This window comes from Protopterus annectens, chromosome 4.part0 (genome assembly GCF_019279795.1).
Source record: "Protopterus annectens isolate FY-2018-M chromosome 4.part0, PAN1.0, whole genome shotgun sequence".
NCBI classification, from domain to species: Eukaryota; Metazoa; Chordata; order Ceratodontiformes; family Protopteridae; genus Protopterus; species Protopterus annectens.
In genome coordinates this window covers 1,471,163,971-1,471,181,493 of record NC_056733.1, presented here as the reverse complement: position 1 = coordinate 1,471,181,493, position 17,523 = coordinate 1,471,163,971, and positions in this window count along the sequence as shown.

The following is a 17,523-nucleotide window of genomic DNA, read 5'->3' as shown; positions in this document are numbered from 1 at the left end:
AAGAGACAACAGCTATATCTCTTGTGAGTCACACAGACATTTTCCCATCTTCCCTGTCTGATGCTGTTGTTTTCTTAAACACAGTTGTCTTTCTTGTTGCTGATGCCTTATTAATGTGACCATATATCTTCTTCCCTCTCCCCTTCACTGGCTGTTGATAGTAAACACAAAAGTATCATTTTGTGAAATAACTCCCCTTCAACTATTTAATTTTAAGGGCTATCCCACTGTATTCCATAGAACCAGGAAAAAAAGTTCCCACTCCCTTTCAGTCTATGTTGCTCTTTTAAAATTAGTGGTTCTCCACTTAGACAGCTAAGTTTACCCTTCTTTCATATCTAATTGCTTAGTGCGCACTGCAGTGCTTAGGATATTAACCCATTTATTTCCTTTTACCTTTAACATCTGCAACATCTATCGCAAGACAACCAGTTATTGTAGAGCCCACATGCTGCCTCTCAGTAGTCGATTAGTGCTTCTGTTTTCTCCTGGTGAGAAAAAGAGCAGGAAGACACTATTTCCTGGAGACAGCTGATCACAGAAAAACATAATAGCTGCTCCATAGGTGACAGCTTGGAATCCATGCTTATATTCTGCTCCTGGTGAGAAAAGGAGCAGAGTGCCTTGATTCCTGACTGTGTCTGGATGGGCGGTGAGTGTCTGTGCTTGATGTTCCTGACTGGTCTGGTTGCTATTCAAGGCATCTACCAGGAAAAGGCTACAACAAGCCTACAGACTGACTTTAATTACCCCACTACTAACTGGGAACTCCCTGGACCAGATTGACAATACACCAACCAGTAGTGCAACTATCCTGGATCTGGTCCTCACTAATATGGGAGAGTGCTGCACACCTCCTAGCATAATGTATTCCCCAGTAAGGTCAGACCAGAAAATGGTCTCATTTGAAGTAAAAATAAAACCTGGATCCCCAGCTAACACTGGAATATTCAGGAAATACTTTAAGGCTAATTTCCTGCTATGAAGTGATAACCTGGCAAAATTTCAAGCCCCCATAAACCCTGAGAAAACTGTTGCTTATGCAGAACTGTTCTCAGAAACCCTATACAAGCATGTGCATAGCTGCATAGTGGCAGCTGTACCAACCAGGAAGAAGTACAGAACTAATTCAAAAAACAAGCCACCCTGGTGGAATTAGAAAATCAATATGTTGTATAACAGAAGGAAGAAAATCATGGCAAAAATTAGGAGGTGCAGAACCTATCAAGATAAAAGCACTCTCATCAAACTAAACAAACAACTCAGATGACAAATAAAGTCTACCAAAGCCAAATTTGAGGTATATTTGGCCGCCCAGGCCAAGGACAGCCACAAGGCATTATTTAGCTATGTCTGCAACTTCAAAGGCAGTACACAATTGTGTACACAGCTCATTGTAAATGGAGCCACCTATACCGAGCCAAAATATACAGCAAACCTACAAGCTAATAAATTCAGCTCCAACTTTACCTCTCTCTCTCTCTCTCTCTCTCTCTCTCCTCAAACTTCTCTCAGGAAATATTATCAAATATAACTCCTCCAGCTATCTCCAGGGAAGACGTCCTTAATACTATCTCTAAGGCCAAGAACACTGCATCAATAGGCCCAAACAATATCCCAGGATGCCTTCTAAATAGCATGAAACATGACCTATCTGGCCCTCTGGAATTGCTATTTAACTGTAGCCCCCAAACAGGATTTTTGCCTCATGAATGAAGAACAGCAACAATCATTCCTCTGCACAAAGGTGGGTTATCTACAGACTCTGGAAACTACAGACCCATAAGTCTCACTAGTCTTATATGCCATGGAAAGAATTATCATGAAAATGGTCAGTAATGATATAGTAAACCTCCATACGCTATACCCAGTTTGGTTTCATCTAGGGCAGATCATGCCCAGTCAACACAGTGGACTTCTTTAAGAAGGTCACCAAAGGAATGGCAATGGCAAAATGGTTCACACTACCTACCTTGACCTGGCCAAGGCATTTGACACAATACACCACTTGGCATTGTTGACAAACTCAAGAGGTTAGCTACAAACCTGTATGTCACTCAGTGGATAGCCAACTGGATCACTGGCAGGACACATGAAGTTAGAATTTGGGAGTCCACTTCTACAAAGAGGACAGTCACAAGTGGAGTTCCTCAGTGATCAGTCCTTGGTCCGCTCCTTTTTGGCATTCACTTCTCTGAAGTCAAGGCCAATGTCAGTGGTCTCTGGCTGACTAAATTTGCAGATGATTGCAAATTAGGAGCTGTCATTGAATCCTATACTGACATAAATGTTCTACAGGTAGGGCTGACACAGACAAACAACTGGTGTCATAGCCATGGAATAAAACTAAATGCCAGTAAATGCATAATAGTATCCTTTGGGAAGTCTCCATCTACAGCATAAATATATCTCTACCCGTACCATAAGGAATTTCAATCCTCAAACCTTCTCTGACACTTTGAAACACACAAATTGGAACCCCCTAAAAACCCTTCCTCTGGATGCTTCTGTCTCTCACTTCAACACAGTATTTACTAACCTGCTAAATGACTTTGCTCCCCAGAACAAAAAGAGTCAAAACCATAACTGCCCCCTGGCTAACCAAAGAGACTAAAACCCTTATGCATCTCAGAGACAAATCTTGGAAATACTATCAAAAATTTAAAACACCCAGCTCTCTGTCTGAATACAAGCAACTTCGAAATCAGGTAAAAAAACAAATAGCTACCGACCGAAAATCCTACTATTTCAAACTTCAAAATAACCATAAAACCAACCCAAGAAAACTCTGGAACAGTATCTCCTCAGTCCTCCATCCTGGCAAAAAAGAAAACCCCTGCCCTGACCCCAACTCTCTGGACCGTGCCCTAGCGACTCAATTCAATTCCTTTTTTATAGACTCAATAGCTAAACTCACCTCATCATTCCCTAATAATGCACCTACCCCCACCTCATCGAATATATCTAATTCCAACCTGCCAACCTCCAATTATACTGATCTCCCTTCTTTTTCTCTCAAGCCTATTCCTACAGATATCCTTAAAAAACTCCTACGAAAATTAAAACCTGGTTCTAACTCCCCTGACAACATACCATCTAACTTCCTCAAACTAGCTGCTGATGGCATAGCTCTACCTATCAGCATTCTAATTAAGCGCTCCATCCAAGAATCCTATGTATCCCTCATTTGGAAAAGAGCCTTCATCACCCCCTCCACAAAGGAGGAATCAACTCTACAGCCTCCAATTTCTGCCCAATAGCTATTCTGTCTCCTATCTCAAAAATCCTAGAACAATGTATCCATCTACAACTCCTACCCTATCTGTTAGACAACCATCTAATGACCCCTTCTCAACATGGCTTCAGACCAGGTCATAGTACTACCACTGCCTTGCTCTCCTTTCTTGAAATCATTAACTCTACTCATGATTCCAGCAAAATAGTATCTACCCTCCTTCTCTACTTATCTAAAGCCTCCGATACTGTATCTCATAATACCCTCTTGACCAAGCTCTTTCATATCAATATATCCTCTTCCTCCATCAACTGGTTCACCAGCTATCTCTCAGATAGAAAACAAGCTGTAAAGTGGAATAATTGTACTTCTTCCTTCATCCACACCCCAACTGGTGTTCCACAAGTCTCAATACTGGGCCCCTTACTATTCAATATTTTTATCAATGACTTCTACCAGAATATCCCTATTGCTAAACCTGTCCAATAAGCAGACGACTCTGCCATCATCTCCTCTGCCAATTCTTTCCCCAAACTTAAGAATCTAACCCAAGATGCCTTTTCCCACACCGAAAACTGGATTCTAGATAACCATTTAGCTCTCAATGCATCCAAATCCAAAATCATGATATTCACCCCTTCCAGACACACCAAAATTGACAAAGCATCCTTCTCTATTTTCAGCCAAAACAAAACCTCTATAGAAATTGTACCTAATACTAAGCTACTGGGAGTAGTTATTGATGAGCAATTAAAATTTGACATACACCTACAAACTAATATTAAGAAAACTCATCAGAAACTTGGAATGCTATATCAACATAACTGCTACCTCACTCCCTCAACCAAACAAGTACTAGCTACCACATACCTCATTCCCTCACTCCTATATGGAGCCCCTCTCCTTACTAATCTTCAATCTACCCTCAAATCTAAACTATCTTCCTGCTACAATAAAATCTCTAAGTTTGCCAAATCCTCCACTCATCAGTGTGACTCCCTCCATTCTGTAAATTGGTTGGAACTTCCCAAATACCTGACATATATTCAACTCACAAATGCACATAAGCTTACTTTCAAACCCTTTAACTGCCCTTCCGTCTCCCTCCGCCCTAAAACTACATCAGCCACATAGACTACTCAGAGGCAATAATCAAAATCTCCTTGAAGTTTACAAACGCATATGTACTCCAGGACAACTGCTACTATCTTTTTCTCTTGCCAGATCCTGGAATTAACTTCCCCCACACATTACAACTACCCATAATTCCTCCACCTTCAAAAGCTTACTCTACTCTCATCTGTCCTCCCTCTGGGAATGCTCCTGCTCTCACCCCACCTGAAACTTTCTACCCCTTTCAACATTCCTATCAAAATTTCAACCTATGAATCACAATAAATGAATATGTTGAACTTATGTTCTTATTTCAATGTTACTTTGTATGAACTCTTAAATATTGTGTATTACTTGGATTTTTAATTATTTTGTAATTATTGTTATTACTATTTTTTGTTTATTTGAGGATTGTAAATATTATAAATACTCTAATTGCTGGAGCTTTTCTCCCCAGGCCTCTATTGAAAATGGGCTCAACATGGCCCAATGGACTTTCCCGGTTAACAAACTGCAATAAATAAATAAATAAGTCATCCACCCCTGGTTACTATCATATTGACAAAACACCCCTTAGAGTTGACCCAGTAGTCAGGGACTTAGGGACACACATAGACAGTAATCTAGCCTTTGACCATCACTTGTCTACAGTAGTGAGGAAATAATTCTATGTTGTGCAACTTATAAACAATGTTATGACATCTAGGTCCAAGGAAGTCATTGTTCAACTGCATTCAGCATTCATCAGACCTACAATTGAGTACAGTACCCCCTTTGATATGTACCTAACCAGACGTATCCAATAATTAGAACGTCCACAGAGGTTCCTCACTAAAAGAATACATGGCATAAGTAAAATGTCCTATGCAGCCCATCCCAAGGCCCTATCCCTGTATTCTGTCTCCTACAGGCTGTTGAGGGGAGATCTATGCCTGATATACAGGGCATTGTGTAACCCCACTCTGATGGACCTTATGCATATCCACAAAACAAACATAACCATAATTACTGTTCTAAAGACTTAAACCTTGCCTGTGATATAAATAGGACCTGTTGGAGAGAGGCTGCTGGAGATGGGTGGCCATGGTGGTGCAGGGGTTAGCGTTGTTGCCTCACAGCGAGAGGCTTTCCAGTTCGATTCCTGGCTGGGAAGCCTTCTGTGTGGAGTTTGCATTTCCTCCCTACAGTCACGTGGGTTTCCTCTAGCTGCTCCAGTTTCTTCCCACATTCCAAAGACATGCAGTAGGTGGATTGGACACTCTAAGTTGGCTGTAGGTGAAAGTGTGTGTGTGTGAGTGAGTGTACAAATGAACTACCACAAGAGGGAGAGCCACCCAGTGGTGTAAAACCTTAGTTTGAGATGATTGTCACTGCTGAAGTGACACTGTGACCCCATGTGCCAAATGGGAAAAGGAGTTGAGGATGGATGGATGGATGGATGGATGGATGGATGGATGGATGGATGGAGAGACAGATATCTATCTCTAGAACAGGCTCCCCATCCATGTGAAACAGAGCTTCTCCCTAACTAATTCAAGTGTAACTTGGACGATTGGATGGGCAACAGGTAATCCATCCCTGGTTTGGCACCTATGTCTCTAATGGACAGAGGCAACCTGTAAATGGTTCATTTGCCAGGGCCCTACTTGTAAATCTTTCATCTCATAAGACCATGCTTATACTTATCAAGGGTACCAAAACTTGTCAGTGATTTGGTATGCATGGCTGGGCTTAAAAAGGCTCTTGTCATCATTAGCCTAGTAAACACCTATGAACCTATGGGAACCTACCTGATGTCATACACTTGACTTTCAGTGAAGCTTTTGATTTCATCTCACATAGAGAAATGCTCTACTAATTGAGAGGAGGAGTGATTAGTGATGACCCTGTTTGATAGAAGGTCCATGAGGGACAGTAAGTAGTGGTGTTCTGCAGCAATCAGTAATGGGATCTTTATTGTTTTGTGAGAATATATCAGACATAATAACGGCTATAAAGAACTGGGATATTCTCTCTAACTATCATGTAGCACAAGACAGCAGTAAAAGTGGGAGTCTAGGTAGTCAGCTTCAGAAGGGATGTAGAAAAGTCTGTACATATACTGAAATGTGATGGCTGAGATTCATTGATTACACATGTAATACCTTACTGAGGCTTGTGCTACTTCTCTAACAGTAGACAGGCCTAAATAATATGTCCTACATGGCCAGCACAAAGTCATGTCACTATACTCAACAGACTTCTAACAGGAATCCTGTGTCTGGCATAGAAGGAATCCCCCAACCCAAAACTGATGGACCTACTGCACTTCAACAAGTCAAATGGCATCAGAAATACTTAGTATGCTTTTAACTGGCCCAAATATTGCCATTTTCCTGAAAAAAAAACAGTTCTCAACAGGGTCTTCATCTTTGGTTAAAACTATTCACTAATCCTTCTGTCTGGGGATGATACGCTGTTTTTTTTTCATTAGTTGACCTTAAAGCAATGGCAGATTTGATACATGATTCTGGACAAAAATGAAGTGCCCTGGTTAGTATTTCCTTAGGTATCCACACTGTGGAAAATAATAACACTAACCCCATAGATTTAGTATTAGGCTTGCAAAGGGCATTAGCCTCATGGTATTTAGTTGCACAGTCTGAAATAACCAGAATATATTGAAACCTGTTGATGGACTTTACAGAAGACTCAACAATGTCCATGGCAATACATTCAAGTGACACCTCTGTAATAGATATTGTAATCAAAAGATTAAAGCATGACTGGGGCAGGCTTTGTTCTGGTTCTCAGTGCATCCAGCACAGACATTTGCAGCTTTTTAAATTATTTCTGATCAGTAAAACCTTCCTGGGATCCATACTTTAGTCTTGTTCTTTCCAATATGCCCACCAAGTTTGAGACCATTTGCTTATGTCATAACTAGGTTTCTGAAGGGTTTGAGCCTTAATAATTGATATACAGCTTCCTCTCTGTTCTTATTCTCTGCAACAAGCCATTTTGAATCTCAAAGTATGAGTGAGAAAGGAATCATTTTGTTCAGCTCTTCACTGCCTTCCAGATAAAACCCCAAGGCAGAGGCAATGAACAGTCTCTTCTCAAGGCAAACAGGAATCTTTATTCAGTGTAAACGCTTTCGTAATGTAGATCATTACCTCTTCAGATGCATAAAAACAATCAAATCACCTTTCTTTTATATTAAGCCACATCCAATCAAATTACATAAAACTCCCTCCAAAATGTAAAATAGTTAATCAGGAATTTAAAGAAACAAACATATAAAAAACATATATGTATAAAAGACATGAGCATATAGAAAAGCCATGAGCATATAAAACGTGAAGAACTTTGTATAAAAACATAGAAAACATAAAAAAATATATATTACAATATATTATTATTATTATTATTATTAACTCAATGCTTCAACCTTCTGGCTTTTAATACTGGCTTCAAGGGAACTATGTCTTTCAACCCTGCCCCCCTATGTGCTCCTAGGTGTAAGATCCATTTTAACTCTGCAGATTCTGTATTATTTACCATATCTCCTAACCTTGCATTCTCATATTCAACTTGAAAAAACTATGTGCTTCACCTTCTGAGAGTGTAATTTTGGCTACAGCACTACAGTCGTGCCCTTTCCTTGTGCAGTATGCACGGTCCCTAATCCTCTCTCTAAGCTGACGATTCATTTTTCCCACATAAAATTTAAAACAAACTACACAGTGGGCAATGTATACAACATTTCTGGTATTACAATCAGCACTACACCTAATCTGACAAAGACACCTGGTATCAGGATGTCTAAAATATCTAGACTCATCAATGCATGCACAAAAAGCATAGGCTCCACACTTCCGTGTACCTACATTCACATTGATAGGGGACTTCGATATCCTAGGATAACATAGCTGTCTCTTCATGCTTAATTTATTCTTATATGTATACCTAGGTTTCATTCTCACTATCTGGCTAATTTCCCCATCTACAAGCAAAATATGCCAATTTCTATTTATTATCTGTTTAACCAGATACACAAACTCTGCATGTGATAAAATCAGAGGAACTTTTACATCTTGTCCCACCCTATGTATCTCCCCTCTACGTCCATTGGAGAAATAAGGTTTACCTCTCCCCTCTCTCTCATGTCTCACTCTGGAATAAGTCTGGTCAATTTCCTTCCTAGAATACCCTCTATTAATAAAGGCTTCATTCAAAAATGTCAAACCCTTCTCAAAGTCTGTATTCAATGAAGAAAGCCTTGACACCCTTAATGCTTGTCCTTCCACTATGCTACTAAAGATATGTGGTGGGTGCATACTGTTTCTTTCCAAAAATGAGGAATGATAACAATCCTTCCTGTGTACACGGGTCTGCAGACTGATTCTATTATTATATTATTTTATATCATCTTCATTCTCATTTTGACATTGTACTCTCATCCTTTCCTGGGAATTATTGGGTCTACTACTTTTGATCGACAGCACATTTGATCGAAACTCATTTGGTCGACAGCACATTTGATCGAAAACCATTATTCGTGGCAATTAGCAGGGAGTTGTCCCCCTCCTCAAAGTCGTGCGACCCTGGAGTTGATATATATAGTTGGGGGGTTGTGGTGGGCACAGCCCCCCACATTGGGGGAGTGTGGGAGGTGAAGCCCCCCACTTATATTCATTTAAAAGAAGAAAATAAAACAAAAAGTACACATTTTAAACGAAAATAGGAGGGAGACAACTCCTTGTTAATTGCCATGAATACTGGTTTTCGATCAAATGTGAGGTCGACCAAATGAGTTTCGATCAAATGTGCTGTCGATCAAAAGTAGTAGATCTGAATTATTATACTGTTTGAGTGCAGTTCTAAAAGTTTTGTTTTTCTCTTATTCCCTGGTTTCCTTCAGTATATACAACAACCCCTTGTTCAAGAGTTTTTACATCCTGGATTTGATGCTGTCCTTTAACACTGAAAACAAGCAGTGTGATAGTGTCCAGTGCCATTCATTATACCATGCTAATAGAATGCAGTTAAAACCCTTGCTTTCATCTTGTCTATGACCAAGTGGCTCCCAATACATGGCTAAAGGCCATCTTCATTACTGTTGTCTTGAACTTTACTAGCATTGCTAGCAATTGTCATATAAATTCTTCATTTTCTTTTGTTGTCCTACAGAGCAGACTATTTTTTATCTCAAAATATGAGTGGGCTGGTGGTAGTCCCACTAAACAGTCTTCCCCACCACCCTGTCTATGTTTTCTTGGGCCCAGCTTAGGGCCTCATCCTGCCATTGAATCTTCTTAAAGCTCACCTGGCTTACTGGGAGTTCAGATAGATCAGGACCCTCAATTAGAAGTAGAAGGCTGAGTCTCTTCCCCCACTAAGGCAAAGAAAGGGGTCTCTGCATCCCACTCCTTTGTGAGTAAAGGTAGCTCACTCTAGTACTCCAAGTATTCTTCACAATCACCACTTTAATTAGAGGTCTCTTATTTTATAAGGATTACACTTGTCTTTCACCCTTTCTTCTTTTACCAATTTTCATGGCTTTGTAGTCATTCATTTACTTTACTTTCTTCTTTTGCTTTTCATTGGTTGTGGATTCCAGGGAACATGTTTCCTAATTCTTCTGTTTTACTGAGTCTCTCTGCCTCTCTGAGCAAGTTCATCCATATTTTACTTTTCTGCTGTGGATACAGTTTCCTTCTACATCCCAGTGACATGTGAATAGATGGAATGGAGATGCCCAAACAGACAGACCCTGAGTGTGTGCAGAGTATGTTGAGTAAGCGGTGTTCATTGATGGAGTAATGTCCTGTCCAGGATTGCTTCCTGCCTTCCGTTCTTTGCTTGTCAGGTTAGGTTCACAATGTCATAGCAGTATGGAAACAGCTTATAAACAAAGTGATTGTGTCTAGCTCTAGGGATGTAATTGCCCCTTTTTTACTTGAGTATAATGCCTCCTTTGTATGTATCTGTCCAGACATATGCAGCAATTGGAATGCCTACAGAGATACCTTAATAGAAGGACACAAGGCCTAATTAATATGTCCTACATGGACCAACACAAAATCCTGTCAATATACTCAGTATCCTACAGACTGCTAACAGGAAACCCGTATCTGGCATAGAAGGAATCTCCTAACCCAAAACGGATGGGCCTACTGCATATCAGTAAGTCAAATGGCATCAGGAATACTTAGTCTAAGGATCTAAATCTCTTCTGCAACATCAACAGAATGGGTTGGAGAGACAGATATGGCTTGCAAAGGATACCACTGCTCTGAAACACACTCCTCATTCACATGAAACATAGTTTATCCCTGTCCATACTCAAGCGCAAATTGGATCTATGGATGGGTAATAGAAAATTTACCCTGGGAATGGCCCCTGTACTACTAATGGACAGAGGCAGCTCTTAAATGCTTTATCCCATGCAGAGGACTCTTAAATTATCTGTGGTATGATCCCAGTTATTCTCACTAGAATACACAATTATTGACCATGGGTAAGGCAAATCTATAACCAAATTGGATAGGTTAATTCAAGTACCAAAAGGGAAACTGGCTAGGCTTAAAATGGCCCTCAATGGCAATTAGACTACTACTTACATATGAACCTATCCCCACAGCTCTGAAAATGATTAAGTGTTTATCAAAAATAAATGAATGAATGAATGAATTAATTAATTAATTAATGAATGGATGAATGTGTTGTATCAGTGCTGCTCTTAGCCTTAATCATATTTTCACATTACTACAGACCCACAAGGAGCAGACAAATAGCAACACAATGCCTTAAATTGAGCCATAGGGTTCCAGCCTCTAATGTAAAATGTTATAAATCAGAATAATAGGTGAATCCATTCCATTATACAAATTTTATTACTCTTACATTTTGTCAGCTTGAATCCCTTGCTAATGTTTTGTAATTTTGTTTGCAATATACATTCCTGAAGAACTAGCTGCTTCATTTTTCAAAAACAACCTTTACAGGCAAACAAAAATACACTATTTCACCAGAACAGCAATTCAGCCACTAAGCTGCTACTCTCTGCACTCTGGACCAGCCACTACTGACCCAAGACTCCCTCCAGAGCTCCATCAAGGCATCATCATCTACAAGCACAATTTACTTTTGTGATCAATTTGCAAGATACTTTGTTATCAAAACTGAATTTCCCATGTTTATCCTCTTGCAGCTGCATTACTGCATTTTGAAACTGTAGTTCATTGCCATAATATATACAGCATAATAGAGCTATCAACAGTGGAAACATACTTTTGTAACAGCCTTTCTGCCACCCCATGGAAGGTCATTAATTTCATCTGCTTCTTATGTTTCTACTTTTCACTGTTGGTGTCAGTATCCGGCTGAAGAATGAAAAACAAAAAGCAACATACCAAGTGAACCATGCTCAGCCCTTAACAGGTTTGGCATAATTACTATTTCCTACAGAATAGCACGATGATTTAGTTACATCTGTACATTAAAGCACACCTTTATTAACACAGCTACTGATGAACATAGTACCACTGATATGGATGTACAACTCTTTCTCTAGATGCTTATAGCAAGTAAAAATGTGATATAAATAGGACCTGCTGGAGAGACAGGTATGTATCCCAGAGAGTATCCCTTCTCTGGAACAGGTTCCCTGTCCATGTGAAGAAAAGTTCCTCCCTAACCCAATTCAAGTGTAACTTTGACAATTGGATAGGGAACAGGAAATTCATCCCTGATTTGACACCTGTGTCTCTAATGGACAGAGGCAGCCTGTAAATTGTTCATTTTCCAGGCCCCTGCTTTAAAATGTTTCACCTTCCAGGCCCCTGCTTACACTTATCAAGGGTACCAGAACTTGTCAGAGATTTGGGATGCATGGCTAAGCTTAAAAAGGCCTTTGTGGTTATTAACCTAGCAAACATCTATGATCCTATGAACCTAAGAGGGTTAAATGCTATTTGGCTGGCTTGACTGAGTATGGTTACATTGAAAAAAGTACTATGACATTCCCAGGAAGTCATGCACTTTACCTCATGCAGTACTTCCTGCTATAAGAAAGGGATCCATGTGTACACAGCAAAATCAAGACGTAAAAAGGCATAGACTTCTCTGCCACATTAATACCTGCGGGACCCTTCTTCTAATGTTGCTCTCCTTCACATTGCTGTTTTGACCATTCTGTTATTTACAGGTATGAAATGCTGTAAAACCTGATTATCTCATATCTCATGTATTATACTTCACAGTCACCATGTCAATAAAGATGTAAATGCAATGTAAGTTGTCAAGTTATAAATAAATACCACGTGATTGCCAAAGGCATGGGAAAATGCAGGTTTATTGACTCAATTGCTCATATAAGAAGTAAAATGCTATTTGTTTGTGTGGTCTGATGGCACAGCCTTCAAGAGAAAGAGCAAGACATGTTATATCACCTATCAGCAATCCTTCTTTCTCTGATACGCAGTGACATTGAAGTGATAATAATAAAATAAAGGGTATGGCATTAAAGTCTCCTACATGGGGCCAAGGGGGTGGTTTGCCCTCCATCAAATTGCTTTTCATGTGTCACCTTTGCTTGCAATACGACAAATTTAAGTCTATGCGGTATAACAATATTTATACTTGAGCTATCTTTAGCAAGATTTTGCAGCTAATGTGATATTATCAAAAATCAAAACTTGAACAATGCTATCACAAAGTTGCTAAATTTGTAGCAAATACCCCTTTCAGAACCCACCACTGTATAGCACTAAAAAGCCTAAACTAGTTAGAACTACCCCATCAACTAACATATGCATAGCTTCTTACCACCTATAAATTGTGCAGTGTCTGTCAGCTTGTCCAGCACTAAATATTCTAGACAACTATGTTCCTCGTTGGTTATTACAATCCAGTGATCAAAAACTCCTGTCTGTCAACAAACCTGTCAAATCTGCTGGGCATTGACTATACTCATACCATGTTACTAAGGCCTGGAACTCCTTACCTGTATCCATCAAGTCAATACCCTCCCTCCCATCCTTCAAAACCATTCTTAAAGACTTCCTTGCCAAGAGCTGTCTCTGTTCTTGCTCAACACCAGGATGAACTATAGTCTGTATCCCTAAATGTAAACAAATATCCTTTCATACTGCACATTTCCTTACTCTCCCTTCTTCGCTCACTTCCCTACTTCTATCAAATTTTCTCCCCTGACTTCTCTTTAAAGATACCATAGGCCTGCTTTTCTCTCACTCCATATTACAGTTCCTGTTAGTATTATACTAACCTACCTTTAATATCTCTATAAACCGGATACAAATTCTCTGAATCTTGCATCATTTTCATATAACTTGTATATCTTCTTAACCAACGTTTTCGTATTATGACCTACTTAGTATAATTATTTAAACTACAGATTTTTTGTATTATTTTTGAAGATTGCAAAACTATTGTTCTTAAAATGTTTTGTAGTACTTTGTAGCTTTTCTTCCTGGGCCTTCACTGAAAATGGACTGCTACCCAGTCGGACTTTCTTGGTAATCAAATGTCAATAAATAAATATGCACTTGACTGAGTTGAGGAAATAGTTTATTCATTTCTACTGGGGCATTATTTTTCTTCTGATGAATATTGGTTAATTTTCCCTTTTTTTATTTCAATTGCACTATTTGGTTTAACAGAAAAAATGCCATAAATGTAGTTAAGCAGAAGTATCACAACATCTCTGTGTTCCAGTGACCACTTGCTGTGAAATTAGAATCACTCTACTTACTCGTATGGCCAGTCTATGCTTTTAGGGATTAGTATTTATTGGCCAATCATTTCTTTCTTTTTTTATTTTAATAAGAAGAAATCCTTGTCTCCATCAGTTATGCATTTCATAACTAAAGGCAGGCCACCAGTCGCTGGAGCTTATTCTCAGAAGTGAACCAGGAGAATGTGTGGGATGAAGCAATTTATTTACATTCATACCAGCACACATGTAGAAGGTGTTAAATTCAAAATTAGTTGTCATAGAAATGCTTTAGACTAATTCACATCTGGTTACTGTAGCCTCTTTGTTGCACTACCAAGATATCAGGGAATTTTAGGCATTACTTCAGCTGTACTCCTCCTAGAATGTGAATGTCCTCCTGAATTGCACTTTATAGTGAGTTTGTTTGGGATAGACTGGCAGAAGAACCTATTCTGTCAGCAGTTACTAAGATACGGTGTCATGGTCTTTGTGTAATTAAGCAAGCAGCCATAACTAAGGCATAGTCTTTGCGGCTTCCTGTCATATTTTCCCTGTGAATTCATGACATGCAGTATTGAGGGGAGTGTATATTCTTCCACAAATACATATGCATTAGTTTCTGCTTCAGTGTATGGCCTTATAGCTAGCTTCCATAAGCAACACTATTGAACAGATAGAAAATAGCACCTGTTTCTATGCTACCAACACATAGATGCAAACTAACCATTAGGATGATATACATAACCCCCTAGAAAACTAACTCAAGTTACTAGTGATATCAGAAGATGGTAGGTATTCACAGCTATTTTGTTGTCTGGTTTGGTATCATCTAACATTTTTTATGACAAGACAATAAATCTTAGACAACTAATATGTTGACATTACCTTCTGGGATTTTCTGCTGGCATTGATGTCTTATAATAGTTCATGGACTGGATAAAGACTGCTTCTACAGGATGTTAAAAGTCTAAGTTACCAGGTAGGATAGTACTGGCAGCTAAGTATTTGTAACAGCTTGATGCATCATTTAGTAAAATGCTTGAGCTCAGTCAGTGTACACAATAAAGTAAACACTAAACAGAAAAGCAAAGCACAGGGTGCTAATTGTACTTCACATCATCAATAACTGCAGCTGAGAAGATAGCTGTTTATGTGGCATTCAACACACAGACTAAAATATGATCAGTGTGACCCCTGTGTAGCTTCATTTATAGTATCAGTGAATGGAAAGAGATGAGGATACCTAGAACAGTACAAAGTCAAAACCTGAATCCGTACCAAATAGAAAATCATGAACTGCAGCATACATGTATATGCATTTGCTAGTTCTCATATCAATGAACAAGCTACAATATTTATTTATGTTTCCAAAAAAAAGAAGAATATATAATATTAAAGAATATAAATAATACACCACGGATGAGACCAAAGGGCATTCAGCAGAAATCATTAATCAAAGACTACTTTTCAAAATAATAGCTTTTAAAGATACTAAAAAGGCTTTTACAATTGAAGTAGTTACATATTATGGACACTAGAATTTAATGTACCAGAGGGTTTCTTTTGCAGGTTATTTGGTTAGTATTTCAAAGTTGGATGAAGATTTCTGAAATTTTCACTGTATAATACCTTAGACTTCCTTTAGTGGAGGCCCATTGAATACATGCAAATAAGTAAAGACATAGAAGTGTTTCAGCTACATGACTTCTGAATAACCATGAGTTTTTTTTGCTTTTTTATGTTTTTTACTGATTCATTCAGGCTTTTGGCCTGAATGTACAAGTAAAGAATTAAAAAAGCAAAAAAGTTGTGGGCATTTGAAAGCCATTTAGTTGAAGCGCTGGATGGCCTTAAAGGATCATATGCATATATCTCATAGGCCTCCACTACAAGAGATTTAAGGTATTACAAAGTGAAGACTCCAGATTCCCTGGAACTTTCTTGTAGTTTTTTTTTTTCTAAATGGGTTGTCCGTGCAACCTTTTTACCCTTTCGTCCGGATTTCTAGAATTCTGGAGAGAATCGGAAGATTTTCTTCTGATACAATGTTGCCCCCCGGCCTAACCCTTCCACTGAAGGCACACTCACACGCACACCTAGGGCCAATTTAGAGTATCAATCCAGAGACTCCACAAGGCACCCCCCCCCCGAGGATCGAACCGGAGAACCTCTTGCTGTGAGGCGGCAATGCTAACCACTGCACCACCGTGGCCGCCCCTTTCTTCTGATACAATAAAGTACATTAATTATGACATTTGTATTTTTTTAGTTGTATTATATTATCTCCTACTTTCTTACTGCTGTGCAATTTGTTATCCATTTAACGTTTACCTGCCAAAGTTAAATCAGTTTTTGTTTTTTTGTAAAAATTGCAAATTTCACAGTGTATATACTGTGCTGTCTGTTATCTGCAAGTGTTCTTAACTAGTAAAATTGCATCAGAGAATCACAATTAATTATTTTTATTTCCACTACAGACCAAAAACAGTTCTACTGCAGTTCAGCTTTTATTTCTTGTTTTGGAGGGAACAGTTGTTCAACCCTTTTAGGTGTGCCTCATGTAAATACCTTGTTACATTGATGGTTTCATAGCACCACACAACTGTTTTATAAAACTATTAAGTGGTATCTGAAAAATAAAATCATTTTTTGTTTAGTGTGCCTATACAGTCATTTAAAAATGAACAAATTCACTGTGTAACACATTAACCAGTGTTCTCTGAATAAGAGGAGGTATTTCAGATTTTAGGATTTCTTTAATATCTCAGTTGCTGAAAGATTGGCATAGCAGTGATTTCTACTTAGAAATTCAATTGTGTACATATAGATTTACTGATGCTCTGAAATGAAAAAAAATTAAAGCTATTAAAGGACATAATAATAAATACTAAAATTAAGCAAATGAGATTATTTTCCTGTTCAAACTATTGGGTGTGATGTTTGTTCAAATGTTGTTATACAGCATAAGAAAATGATTCTGTTTCTCTGCACTTCTACGTAGATTGTAATAGCAAGAACTATCCCTTTTTCATGTTTGAAGGTTAAATTACGTCAGGCATTATACAGACTGGTTATGAACTTGTGCCTTGCATGAATTGTGTTGCTATGACAACAGCAATGAACAGTAAACTTAGAGAAAAATACCTTTCATATTTGCAACTGAGATTTCATATATGTGTTTCATAATGTTATGGTCTCTGTATTGTTTATTTAGCTTCACTATGTCCGGCAATCTGTATAGAGCCTTGTCCTTCACGCTTACAAACTTTTCACCCAGGCAGTCACACTCATATCACTTTGCATTACAGCATAAGTTCACATATAAACATGTCACTGAGCTAGCAGCTCTATAAGGCTATGAGGTCACTGCTCTTCATTAGTCATTCATAATGATCATAGATGTGAACTCTTTAACAGCACCATGGATGGGCTAGATCGATTGGTGAGGTTGGGC